This window comes from Chiloscyllium punctatum, chromosome 8 (genome assembly GCF_047496795.1).
Source record: "Chiloscyllium punctatum isolate Juve2018m chromosome 8, sChiPun1.3, whole genome shotgun sequence".
Taxonomy (NCBI): domain Eukaryota; kingdom Metazoa; phylum Chordata; class Chondrichthyes; order Orectolobiformes; family Hemiscylliidae; genus Chiloscyllium; species Chiloscyllium punctatum.
This window is the reverse complement of record NC_092746.1, coordinates 39,884,836-39,897,007: the sequence shown is the minus strand read 5'-3', so window position 1 is coordinate 39,897,007 and position 12,172 is coordinate 39,884,836. Positions and strand designations below refer to the sequence as shown.

The 12,172-nt window shown below is 42.6% G+C and overlaps 1 long non-coding RNA gene across 3 annotated transcripts in view; it reads right to left on the bottom strand.

Annotated features, from left to right (window-relative positions):
- Nucleotides 1-12,172, bottom strand: part of LOC140480486 (uncharacterized) — a 67,219-nt gene that overhangs the window by 15,817 nt on the left and 39,230 nt on the right. The window contains exon 7 of one of the 3 annotated variants that reach the window (XR_011961310.1): nucleotides 2,859-2,925. The exons of the other annotated variants lie outside the window; for them this stretch is intronic. This is a non-coding gene — a long non-coding RNA (uncharacterized lncRNA). Of the gene's footprint in view, nucleotides 1-2,858; nucleotides 2,926-12,172 lie in introns of those variants that run through there. 3 annotated transcript variants of the gene reach the window in all.

Sequence of the window (12,172 nt, the reverse complement as noted above, 5' to 3'; positions counted from 1 at the left end):
CTTGAGAGGCAGGATGAGGTGGAAAAGCACATAATCTTTAAAAAGTACTTGAATGAGCACTTGAAATGTCTTAACACTCAAGGCTGTGGGCCTACTGCAGGGAAGTTGGACTAGTTCAGGTAGTAGTGTATTAGTGGCAGTTACAGTCTTGGTCAGCTGAAGGTCTTCTTGTGTACTGTATGATTTCCAACTCAGTTAAAACACTCTGTTGGAGGCAAACCTCGATCCAGTTCCCCACTTCCCCATGTCTCCACTTCCACCACAAGATCATTTCTTCCCCTAATGTCAAGAACATATTAAATTTTCCTCTGTTATCTCCTTATATTCTGCACTGCTGTCCTTTAATGTGGTAGAGTGTTTTAGACATCAAACAAAATGAGTCAAAATCACATATCAATCAATATTGGGATGACTCTACCAGATGTTTGTCAATAGGATTAAAGTCTTCTTCTAGTAAAATATACATATAATTAACATGACAAGTATAGCAAAAATAACGAATTTTTAAAAAGAAAACTAAATTACTAATCACAAGGGAACTGATGTCTGCACTTGAGGCATCATAGCAAAGGAATCTTATCAATCAATATATTGTATGTAGATTAGTCCCAATCTGCATACAGAATAAATTAGCTTACCTTTTTAAGTCATTATTCAAAAGTCTGGTGAATTATTGAAATCCAGTCCATACATTTGATTTCAAGAATCAGTGAGGACATTGTACATATCTTACATGTTTCTTACTCAGAACTTCCTGATCAATCATCTATATCATTCATCTTGATTCTTTAATTTTTGAAGCATCAGCTGCTTTTTATACTACTCATTTAATTGAATATGGTGGAAGAAAATCTTTAAAGATGCGGCCTGAATCTTATGCAAGTTTTCTTTTGAGGGATCCCCTAAGGAATGTCCAATTCCAGCACCATCTTAACACATTCCATTCCCCCAAGATGTCAATCAGCAGATATCTGCTGAAAATATGGCATCCCTTGTGTCTGTGCTGTCTTTAAAAGGCCACTATGTATAAAAATGAGCACGAGGTAATTGTGATCACCAACCCTCTAAAAAGCTACAATCACTATGCCTGCAAACTCTTCTTTCATTCACTTTCAATCTCCACCACTCGCCAACATCTCCACTCCCCACCTCCTGCTGATTACCACATTCCACTCCCAACTCAGCTGATGAATCAGTACTCCTCCATGTTGAACACCACTTGCAGGAAGCACTGAGGATAGCAAGGATGTGAAATGTAGAGTGAAAGGTGGGGAATGTCAATGTTCACAACCAAGATAGGCTGGGCAGTAGCACCACTGAACAACTGGTTGAGTCCTAAGGAACATTTCTCCTAGACTGGATCTGCATCAGGTGGTGTGGGAAACAACAAGAGGGAAGAACATACTTGACTTCATTCTCATCAATCTGCCAGTTGCATCTGTCCATGATAGTATTAGTGAAAGTAACCATTGCACAGAGTTTGTAGATGAAGTCCTGCTTTCACAATGAGAATATTTACCATCGTGTTATGTGTCACTATTACCATGTTAACTGGGACAGAGTTTGAATAGGTGGAAGATAGTAATAACATACCAAATTTTCAAGAGTTGGGGGCAGCGGGTAAGTGTCATGGCCATCACTGAGCAGAAGGTGCTGGGCAAGCTTTAAGATCTGAAAATGGATAAGTCATCTGGACCAGATGTTCTGAAGGAGATAGCTGATGAGATTGTGAAGGCATGTGTGATCATCTTTCAGAACTCACTGGAGCCAGGGAGGGTCCCAGAGGAAATGGCTAATGTAACACCCCGGTTTAAGAAGGGACGGAGGCAGAAAATGGGAAATTTCAGGCCTGATAGCCTGACCTCAGTTGCTGGTAAGAATTTAGAGTTGATTATTAAGGAGAAGAATGCAGAGTACTTGGAAGTGCTTGGTAAAATAGAACTGAGTCAGCATGGTGTCATCAAAGGGAGATCATCACTGACAAATCTGTTAGAATTCATTGTGGAGGTTACGAGCAAGTTAGGCAAAAGAGAGCAGGTGGGCATGATCCATTTGGATTTCCAGAAGGCCTTTGCCAAGGTACCACTCAGAAGGCTGCTAAATGAGATAAGAGCCTCATGGTATTAGGAGAGAGGTACTGGTTTGGATAGAGAATTGGCTGCCTGATAGAAGACAAAGAGTAGGAATAGATGGGTCTTTTTCATGATGGCTAATGGAGTTCTGCAGCAGTCAGTGTTGGGACCACAACTACTTATGTTCTACATTAATGATTTAGATGAATAACAGGGAATTGTTGCTAGGTTTGCAAATGAAACCAAAGGTATATGGAGGGGCAAGTAGTATTGAGGAGAGGGGAAGGCTGCAGAAGGACTTGTACAGACAAGGAGAGCGTGCAAAGAAGTGGCAGATGGAATACAATGTGGAAAAGTGTGAGGTTATGCACTTTGTTTGGAAGAATAATGGCATAGACTTTTTCCTAAATGGGGAAAGACTTTGGTAACATGAAGCACAAAGGGACATAGGAGACCCAGTTCAGGCAACCCTTCAGGTTAACACATAGGTTCTATTGGCAGTTAGAAAGCAAATGTAGCATTAGCATTCATTTTGAGAATGCTGGAGTACGAGAACAAAGATGTACTGGTGAAGATGTATAAGGCTCTGGGCAGACTGTATTTGGAATATTGTGAGCAGTTTTGAGCCCCATATCTAAGGAAGGATGTATTGGTCCTGAAGGAGTTCCAGAGGAGGTTTACAGAATGGGAATAAAGGGCTTGACGTATGAACAGTAGTTGAGGCTCTGGGTCTGTACTCAGAAGAGTTTAGTAAGATGTTGAGGGGGATTCTGATTGAAACTTACAGCACATTGAGAGGCCTGGATTGACTGGACTTGGAGAAGACGTTTTCTTTAGTAGGAGATATTAGGACCTGAGGATCAGAATGAAGAGATTATGCTTTAGAATGGAGATGAACTGTAGCAGATAATTAAACAACTCAGAGGGCACTACAAATAGCCCCATCCTTAATGATGGGACAGCCCAGGACATCAGTGCAAAAAATAAGACTTAACATTCACAACAATCTTCAGTTAGAAGTGTCAAATGGATGACCCATCTCGGCTTCCTCCAGCATCATAGATGTCAGTCTTCCACCAATTCGAATCACTCCATGTAATATCAAGAAATGTTTGAAGACATTGGATACTATGAAGGCTGTGAGTCCTGACAACATTCCGGCAATAGTATTGAAGATTTGTGCTTCAAAACTTGCAATATTCCTGTACATTAAAAGCAGGTCAGATCCAACTTGAAGCTGGCCTTTGGTCTGTCTCTCGTGCGATCCTACTTTCCTCTCCCCAAGTCCTCATGACATCATCACAGTGGATATTGTTTATTGCGCACAATCAAGCATTAGCCCTTTCAGATCCTTCCTGACCAAGACACAACAATGCTAGTACATGCTTAGTAAATCACCTCAGTCTCAATGCAAAACCAAGATTGTGAACGACCGGTGACAATCTCAGCTCATTGCCAAGGAATGACTTGAAATCAGGGTCTAAGGAACGAAAGTTGTGCCAGGAAATTACTTTGGTCTCTCAATTAACTATTTGGAAAAAATCTTCTCATTCAATTATGGATGTCAAACAAACACAAGATAATTCAGAGGTGTGGAGGTCTTCAGAGATGTGGTAATGAGGTAAAAATAAATTACTGTGCCTTATTTGTTTATAGCTGACTGAGCACGCTGCACTAATTCATTTCACTGAGAGAGTGACTGCAGATACAGGTGGCTATATTTTGTATCAAAATACCACATGTGGCTGATGTCAGGTAACTGTTTTAAAGGTTCTCAAATAAAAGTGATGCGGAGGATCTGAAATCGAATATTTTTGTAGATGCTGTCAGATCTGCTGAGTTTCTCCAGCACTTCCTTTTATCATGTTCACACCTTTCTAACTTGTTTTCCAAATTTTTGCTGATGGGAAGGACATAGTACCAGTGTTCCTCCAGGAAGATTATCCTTTTCTGAGGCAGGGCATGCAGCATTTCACTGTCTACTTTCCACTGTGTCTGTATATAAGCAGTCTCACTACTTCATAGCCATCTTCATGCATTGCTCTTGCGCTGCTATGAAAATATATCATTTCTTATGGAGTTGCCACCAGGTTACTCAGGTAACAGGAACAATTTTGAATGCCAGCTCTTACCTCTATTAGAGATCTCCCTCCCCATAAGAATATTAAAATAAATTGATAGAAAACACATGCCTTGTACTCCAACAAGCTCAAGCTCTCCAGTGTGAGAACATAATCACCAGGAATTATGTGGCAATTACCTCACTTCCTGACTCCCCAAAATCTGTCCACTGTCTACAAAACAGAAGCCAGGATTAACCTATTAGCCTAACCTCGGTTGGAGGTAAAATTCTAGAAGCCAGAGTTAAGAATGAGATTTCTAAATTCTTGGAAATGCAGGGTCGAATTAGAACAAAGTCAGCATTGATTTAGTAAGGGGAGGTCATGTCTGACAAACCTGTTAGAATTTTTTGAAGAGGCAACAAATAGGTTAGACCAGGGAAACCCAGTGGATGTTATCTACCTAGACTTCCAACAGGCCTTTAATAAGGTGCCTCACAGGATGCTGCTGAGTAAGGTGAGGGCCCATGGTGTTCAAGGTGAGCTACTGGCATGTATTGAAGATTAGCTGTCTGACAGAAGGCAGAGAGTTGGGATAAAAGGTTATTTTTTGGAATGGCAGCTGGTGATAAATGTTGTCCCACAGGGTTCAGTTTTGGGGCCCCAGCTGTTCACTTTATATATAATTGATGGGCGGCATGGTGGCTCAGTGGTTAGCACTGATGCCTCACAGCACCAAGTTCCTGGGTCGATTCCTGCCTGTCTGTGTGGAGTTTGCACATTCCCCCCGTGTCTGTGTGGGTTTCCTCCGGGTGCTCCGGTCTCCTCCCACAGTCCAAAGATGTACAGGTCAGTTGAATTGGACATGCTAAATTGTCCATAGTGTTAGGTGCATTAGTCAGGGGTGAATGTAGGGGAATGGGCCTAGGTGGGTTGCTTTTCGGAGGGGCGGTGTGGACTTGTTGGGCCGAAGGGCCTGTTTCCACACTGTAGAGAATCTAATCTAATGATCTGGATCAAGAGACTGGGGGCATTCTGGCGAAGTTTGCTAATGATATGAAGTTAGCTGGACAGGCAGGTAGTTCTGAGGAAGTGGGAAGACTATAGAAAGATTTAGATAGTTCAGGATAATGGTCTAAGAAATGGCTGATGAAATTCAACATCAGCAAATGTGAGGTCTTGCACTTTTGGAAAAAAGAATACAGGCATGGACTATTTTATAAACGGTGAGAAAATTTTATAAACGGTGAAAAAGCCAAAGTACAAAGGGATCTGGGAGTGCTAGTTCAATATTCTCGAAAGGTTGACTTGCAGATTGAGTGTGTGGTTAAGAAAACAAATGTAATGTTGTCATTTATTTCAAGAGGGTTGGAATGTAAAAGCAGTGAGGTGCTACTAAGACTTTATAAAGCTCTTTAGGCCCCATTTAGAATACTGTGTCCAATTTTGGGCCCCACACCTCAGGAAGGACATACTGGCACTGGAGCGTGGCCAGCAGAGATTCACATGGATGATCCCTGGAATGGTCGGCCTAACATATGCTGAACGGCTGACGATCCTGGGATTGTATTCGTTAGATTTCAGTAGGTTGAAGGGAAATCCAATAGAAACTTACAAGATAATGCGTGGCTTAGAAAGGGTGGACGCTGGGAAATTGTTTTCATCAGGTGGGAATACTAGAACTCATGGGCACAGCCTTAAAGTTAGAGGGGATCAATTTAGAATGGAAATGAGGAGACATTTCTTCAGAGTGTGGTGGGCCTGTGGAATTCATTGTCACGGAGCGCAATGGAGTCCGCGACGTTAAATATCTTCAAGGCAGAGATTGATAAATTCTTAATCTCGCAAAGAATTAAGGGATATGGGGAGAGTGCGGGTAAGTGTCATTGAAATGCCCAATCTGCCATGATTGAATGGCAGAGTGGACTTGATTAGATTAGATTAGATTACTTACAGTGAGGAAACAGGCCCTTCGGCCCAACAAGTCCACACCGACCCGCCGAAGCGCAACCCACCCAGGCCCATTCCCCTATGCTTACCCATTCACCTAACACTACGGGCAATTTAGCATGGCCAATTCAGCTATCCTACACATTTTTGGATTGTGGGAGGAAACCGGAGCACCCGGAGGAAACCCACGCAGACACAGGGAGAATGTGCAAACTCCATACAGAGAATCGCCTGAGGCAGGAATTGAACCTGGGTCTTTGGCGCTATGAGGCAGCAGCGTTAAACACTGTGCCACCGTGCCGTCCACTCTGCCATTCAATCATGGCAGATGGGCCAAATGGCTTTACTTCCACTCCTATCTCTTATGGTCTTATAGGAGTGTGATGGAATACTCCCCACATGCCTAGATGAGTACAGCCCCAACAAGACTCAACAAGCTTGACACCATTCAGGACAAAGCAGCCTGCCTGATTGGCACCACATCCCCAAGCATCCACTACCCCCACCATTGATGCTCACTAGCAGATGCGTACAATCTACAAGATGCACTACAGAAATTCATCAAAGATCCTCAGATACCACCTTCCAAATCCACGACCATTTTCATCTAGAAGGACAAAGGCAACAGATACATGGGAGCACCACCACCTTCAAGTTCCCCTCCAATTCACTCACCATCCTGACTTCGAAATATATTGCTGTTCCCTGTCGCTGGGTCAAAATCCTGGAAATTCCTCCCCGGTGGCATAATGGGTCAACCTGTAGCAGGTGGACTGCAGCAGTTCAAGAAGGCGGCTCACCACCACCTTCGCAAAAACAATTAGGGATGGCCTTCCAACCTTCCAGCTCGGCACAGCCCTCCTGACCTGTCCTACCTGTCCATCTTCCTTCCCACATGTCTGCTCCACCCTCCTCTCCGACCTATCACCAATATCCCACCTCCATCCACCTATCACACTCTCAGCTACCTTACCCCCAGCCCGACTCACCTCCCATTTATCTCACCACCCCCTTGGCTCATAGCCTCATTCCTGATGAAAGGCTTTTTCCCAAAACATTGGTTCTCCTGCTCCTTGGATCCTGCCTGACCTGCTGTGCTTTTCCAACACCACACTCCCGGCTCTAACTTCCAGAATCTGCAGTCTTCACTTTCTCCTAATAAATGTTGGCCAGCCAACGACACCCACATTCCATAGAATGAATAAAAAAAACTCAGCATTTACCTGATATTGACCTCTAAACCAAATAGGATTGATGCTTTATTTAACATTTAAGAGGATGCTTTTTTAGGTCTGGTAATAAAATTGCAGCATATGATATTCAGGAATGTCAAGAGGTCAATAATAATGATTGTTCAACACATCTCAAGGAACTAACAAGCCACTAAACTCGTCACAATGTCAAAAGGTTTATTTGTACAACCGTGAGGAGAAGCGACTATTGTGAAATGGATCAACAAAAGAAATAAAACCTTCAAAGGCATTTGGTTAAATATTTAATGGACTGAGTTGAGCAGAAATCTAATTTTCCTGGGCCTGAGTTAGGCTGACCAAACCTGATCCTTTGTCTGACTGCAGTAAATTTTTTACTTATTTATGGCAAACACATCACAACCACACCAAACATTTTGCTACTGATCAGGATATCTGAGAGTTAATCCTCCTTGGTGTACTTCACACACAGTCCAGCCAGTTTGGATCAGTGAAACAATATCTTTTCACAAAAGATATACAGTCCAGACTGTTCACAGTGGTTCAAAGGATTTCTCCTAGTATTCAAAGTTATAGAGTCATACAGTAATAGAGATGTACAGCATGGAAACAGACCCTTTGGTCCAAATTGTCCATGCCGACCAGATATATCAACCCAATCTAGTCCCACCTGGCAGCACCCAGCCCATAACCCTCCAAACCCTTCCTATACATATACCATTCCAGATGCCTTTTAAATGTTGTAATTTTACTAGCCTCCTCTGGCAGCCCATTCCACACACACACCAACCTCTGCGTGAAAAGTCTCTTTTGTATCTTTCCCTTCTCAACCTAAACTATGCCCTCTATTTCTGGACTCCCCCAACCCAGGGAAAAGATTTTGTCTATTTATCCCTATCCATGCCCCTCATGATTTTATAAACCTCTACAACACCCCACAACATCTAGCTCTCCCAGGATGGACAATGGTTTGAATTATCCATTTCCTGCTTCAATAGGAACTCATCACAGTAACAATGGCTAGGCTCCAATATTATTGTCAGAAACAAAATTGCTGGGAAAAGTCAGCAGATCTGGCAGATCTGTTGAGAGAAAACAAAGTCAATGTTCCGGGTCCAGTGACCCTTCTTTAGAGTTCAGACTTATTGAATTTTTCCAAGTATTTCTATTTCTGTTTTAGATTTCCAGTATCCACAGTTCTTTGCTTTTTGACCTGTAGTATTATGTTAGGTGACCAATCTGTTGTTTGCATCAGACATTAGTAGTTTGCTGAACCATTTCCCCATGATAGCAGGCAGACAATATTGAATCTCAAACACTGAGCCATTTTCTGAATTTAACCCCTGTGTATTTGTGCTAATGGTTGATTTTCATTTGCAGCACTAAGTGCATGGGCTATGAGGTTCTTTTTCATATTTCTTGAAATCCATTTTGGAGGGGATTCTGATCCAACAAATGTGACACATGTTTTAGAACTTCTGAAGTTGATTTTGAGGAAACTTGATTAGTTTAAAAGATTACCCTGTGTGCATGTTGTGTTCAGGTACAAGTCATTGAATTAGCACTGTATGTAATTGATGAATAAAATAGAAAAATAAACATATTTGGAGACAATGAGGGAATGCAAATCTACAAAAGTAGACCAGTGTAATTGCTAAGAAAGGGAACACATTTCATTGAAACAAAATAGGATAGGGGGTGAGGACAATGGAATTATTTCCCTCAGTATGATGGGATAGATGCCTTTGCTCTAATTTCTAACCAGTGTTGCCCAAGAGACCATGGTATATGAAATATGCAAAAATTAATGAGATTTTGAACTCCATTATGGCATGACTACGAAGTAAATTGCACTGAGAGCTGCTATCCATGAAAGGAACAATTACCAAATGTCAGAAAAAGATGACATTTCTCTTGCACTCACTTTAAAGATTACATTCTGAGTTTAAATATATTTCTTGCTAATGTGGGTGAGGCAAAAGCTTAGGAATCAACTTTCAAGATACTGCATTGGTGGGCTAAAGAACAATGAAATCTAGACCAAGCTTCAGAAAAGACAAAAGCTGAAAGTAAAGGAGGCCTGTAATGATACCACTGCCACAGAAATAGTAGGATGAGATAGTTAAAGACTGCAAGGAATTTCTCTTTCCTGAGCTGACAGGGGAGTTGGTTCTGACATTGAAAAAGAGTACAAACTCAGCACTATGCAGATCATGACAACGCAGTTACAGGGAACATCAATTTAACATGAGTGACTGTTAAATTGATGTTACGGTGTAATAGCTCACTCAAACTGATCCATCTCCATTTCTAATGGCCAATATTTTGGTTGCAACATTATTTACTATGCATAAATGTTGATACTCAAAGAATTCAATATATTTTTTCCTTGTGTAATGTTGAACATTGATTTTTCCCCTAGATAATCTGCAATGTTGCAACAGGGAAAAGTGGTGGTCACTTATTGGCAAATGCAAATTGTTAAACATGTATTTCAACTATCTGTAAAAGACTTCATTTCTTTGTCTTTACCCATTTGACATGTGACTGAATTGCAGATGTACATATAAACATGCTGGATTAGGGGTTGCTGGAAGAGCACAGCAGTTCAGGCAGCATCCAACGAGCAGCGAAATCGATGTTTCGGGCAAAAGCACTTCATCAGGAATAAAGGCAGTGAGCCTGAAGCGTGGAGAGATAAGCTAGAGGAGGGTGGGGGTGGGAAGAGAGTAGCATAGAGTACAATGGGTGAGTGGGGGAGGAGATGAAGGTGATAGGTCAAGGAGGAGAGGGTGGAGTGGACAGGTGGAAAAGGAGATAGGCAGGTCGGACAAGTCCGGACAAGTCAAGGAGATAGTGCTGAGCTGGAAGTTTGAAACTAGAATGAGGTGGGGGAAGGGGAAATGAGGAAGCTGTTGAAGTCCACATTGATGCCCTGGGGTTGAAATGTTCCGAGGCGGAAAATGAGGCGTTCTTCCTCCAGGCGTCTGGTGGTGAGGGAGCGGCGGTGAAGGAGGCCCAGGACCTCCATGTCCTCGGCAGAGTGGGAGGGGGAGATGAAATGTTGGGCCACGGGGCGGTTTGGTTGATTGGTGCGGGTGTCTCGGAGATGTTCCCTAAAGCGCTCTGCTAGGAGGCGCCCAGTCTCCCCAATGTAGAGGAGACCACATCGGGAGCAACGGATACAATAAATGATATTGGTGGATGTGCAGGTAAAACTTTGATGGATGTGGAAGGCTCCTTTAGGGCCTTGGATAGAGGTGAGGGAGGAAGTGTGGGCACAGGTTTTACAGGTCCTGCGGTGGCAGGGGAAAGTGCCAGAATGGGAGGGTGGGTCGTAGGAGGGTGTGGACCTGACCAGGTAGTCGCGGAGGGAACGGTCTTTGTGGAAGGCGGAAAGGGGCGAGGAGGGTAATATATCCCTGGTGGTGGGGTCTTTTTGGAGGTGGTAGAAATGTCGGCGGATGATTTGGTTGATGCGAAGGTTTGTAGGGTGGAAGGTGAGCACCAGGGGCGTTCTGTCCTTGTTACGGTTGGAGGGGTGGGGTTTGAGGGCAGAGGTGCGGGATGTGGACGAGATGCGTTGGAGGGCATGCCTGAACTGCTGTGCTCTTCCAGCACCACTAATCCAGTATTTGCTTTCCAGCATCTGCAGTCATTGTTTTTACCTCATATACACATGCTTCCTACTGCCAACATTGTGATATCAGAGACAGTACTCGAGTCTTAAAAAAAGCTACCACACAGCCCAATTTAATTCCCAGAGGTGCAAAACTAGCTATTGATATCTGCTCCTGCAGTCTGCAGGTAATGCTCACATCAGATTGTTGAAATGCATAACCTTATCGCTGTCATTACCATTGAATAAAGTCCCAGCTAGTGAATGACTCAAATTGATTGCAACCCATCAATAGGTCAAGCCATTCTTTTCGATTTTAAGCATCATGCAATGCTGCTTACATGCTTGGTTGGCAGTTATGTTTTTATACGTTAGTGCAGTTTTGAATACTATTTATGACTGACCACATGCAAATAATAGTTTTCGAACTTTGAACTGCAATATTATGCAACAACAGTCAGTTTTAAGGCAGCGAGGATGGAAAGCCTAGGAAGCAATGAACTGTTGACAAAAAGCCACTTAAGAAATAAAGGAACTCTATCCAAACAAATCAATTTTCTTTGAAGTGAGTGCAAAAGAAATGTCATCTTTTTCTGACATTTTAAAGAGGTATGCTGGAAGTACTGTTCACTTACCTGCTTAATGTTAAATACATTTATTCTACACAAAGATTTGAGGCCACTACATTAAATTTGATCATTAAAACTGTCACAATGTAAGTTCAAAGAAAAAAAACAAAGGGTGGAATCTTTCATCTGAGTAACATTGGCTATGGCAAGATGTGTGGTAGAATCGGGCAACAAATACAGTGAGGACCATCTCAATGTCAAGATCATCTCAGTCTATCTTTTTCCTGATCACAAGCAGTGTTGTCCAATTCTTGCTAGATAATGGTCAAGTTGACAATTGACAAGAAGTATTGTTTGTTAAATGCCTTGTTAATGCCACAACTTTTCTCGCTAATACTCAGCCTCCCATTTGATCAAATTTGCCAAACAAGTTTGATATCAGGAAATTTGCTGCTTGCTGTGATCGACTTTCATGTTGAAAACATGGCACATTGCATGGGCACTGGCCACACACACACCCCATGCTCACAGGCATTGGCATCTGACATGTGCCAGTTTCTAACAACCCTCAAGACACTTCTCTGACCTACAGGACATCTCTGCACTTCAATGCGGCACCTTAGACTGCATCAGCAATTATCATTGCAATGCTGAAACAAGGACATTGTTCACGCAGGGACACACACCAAAC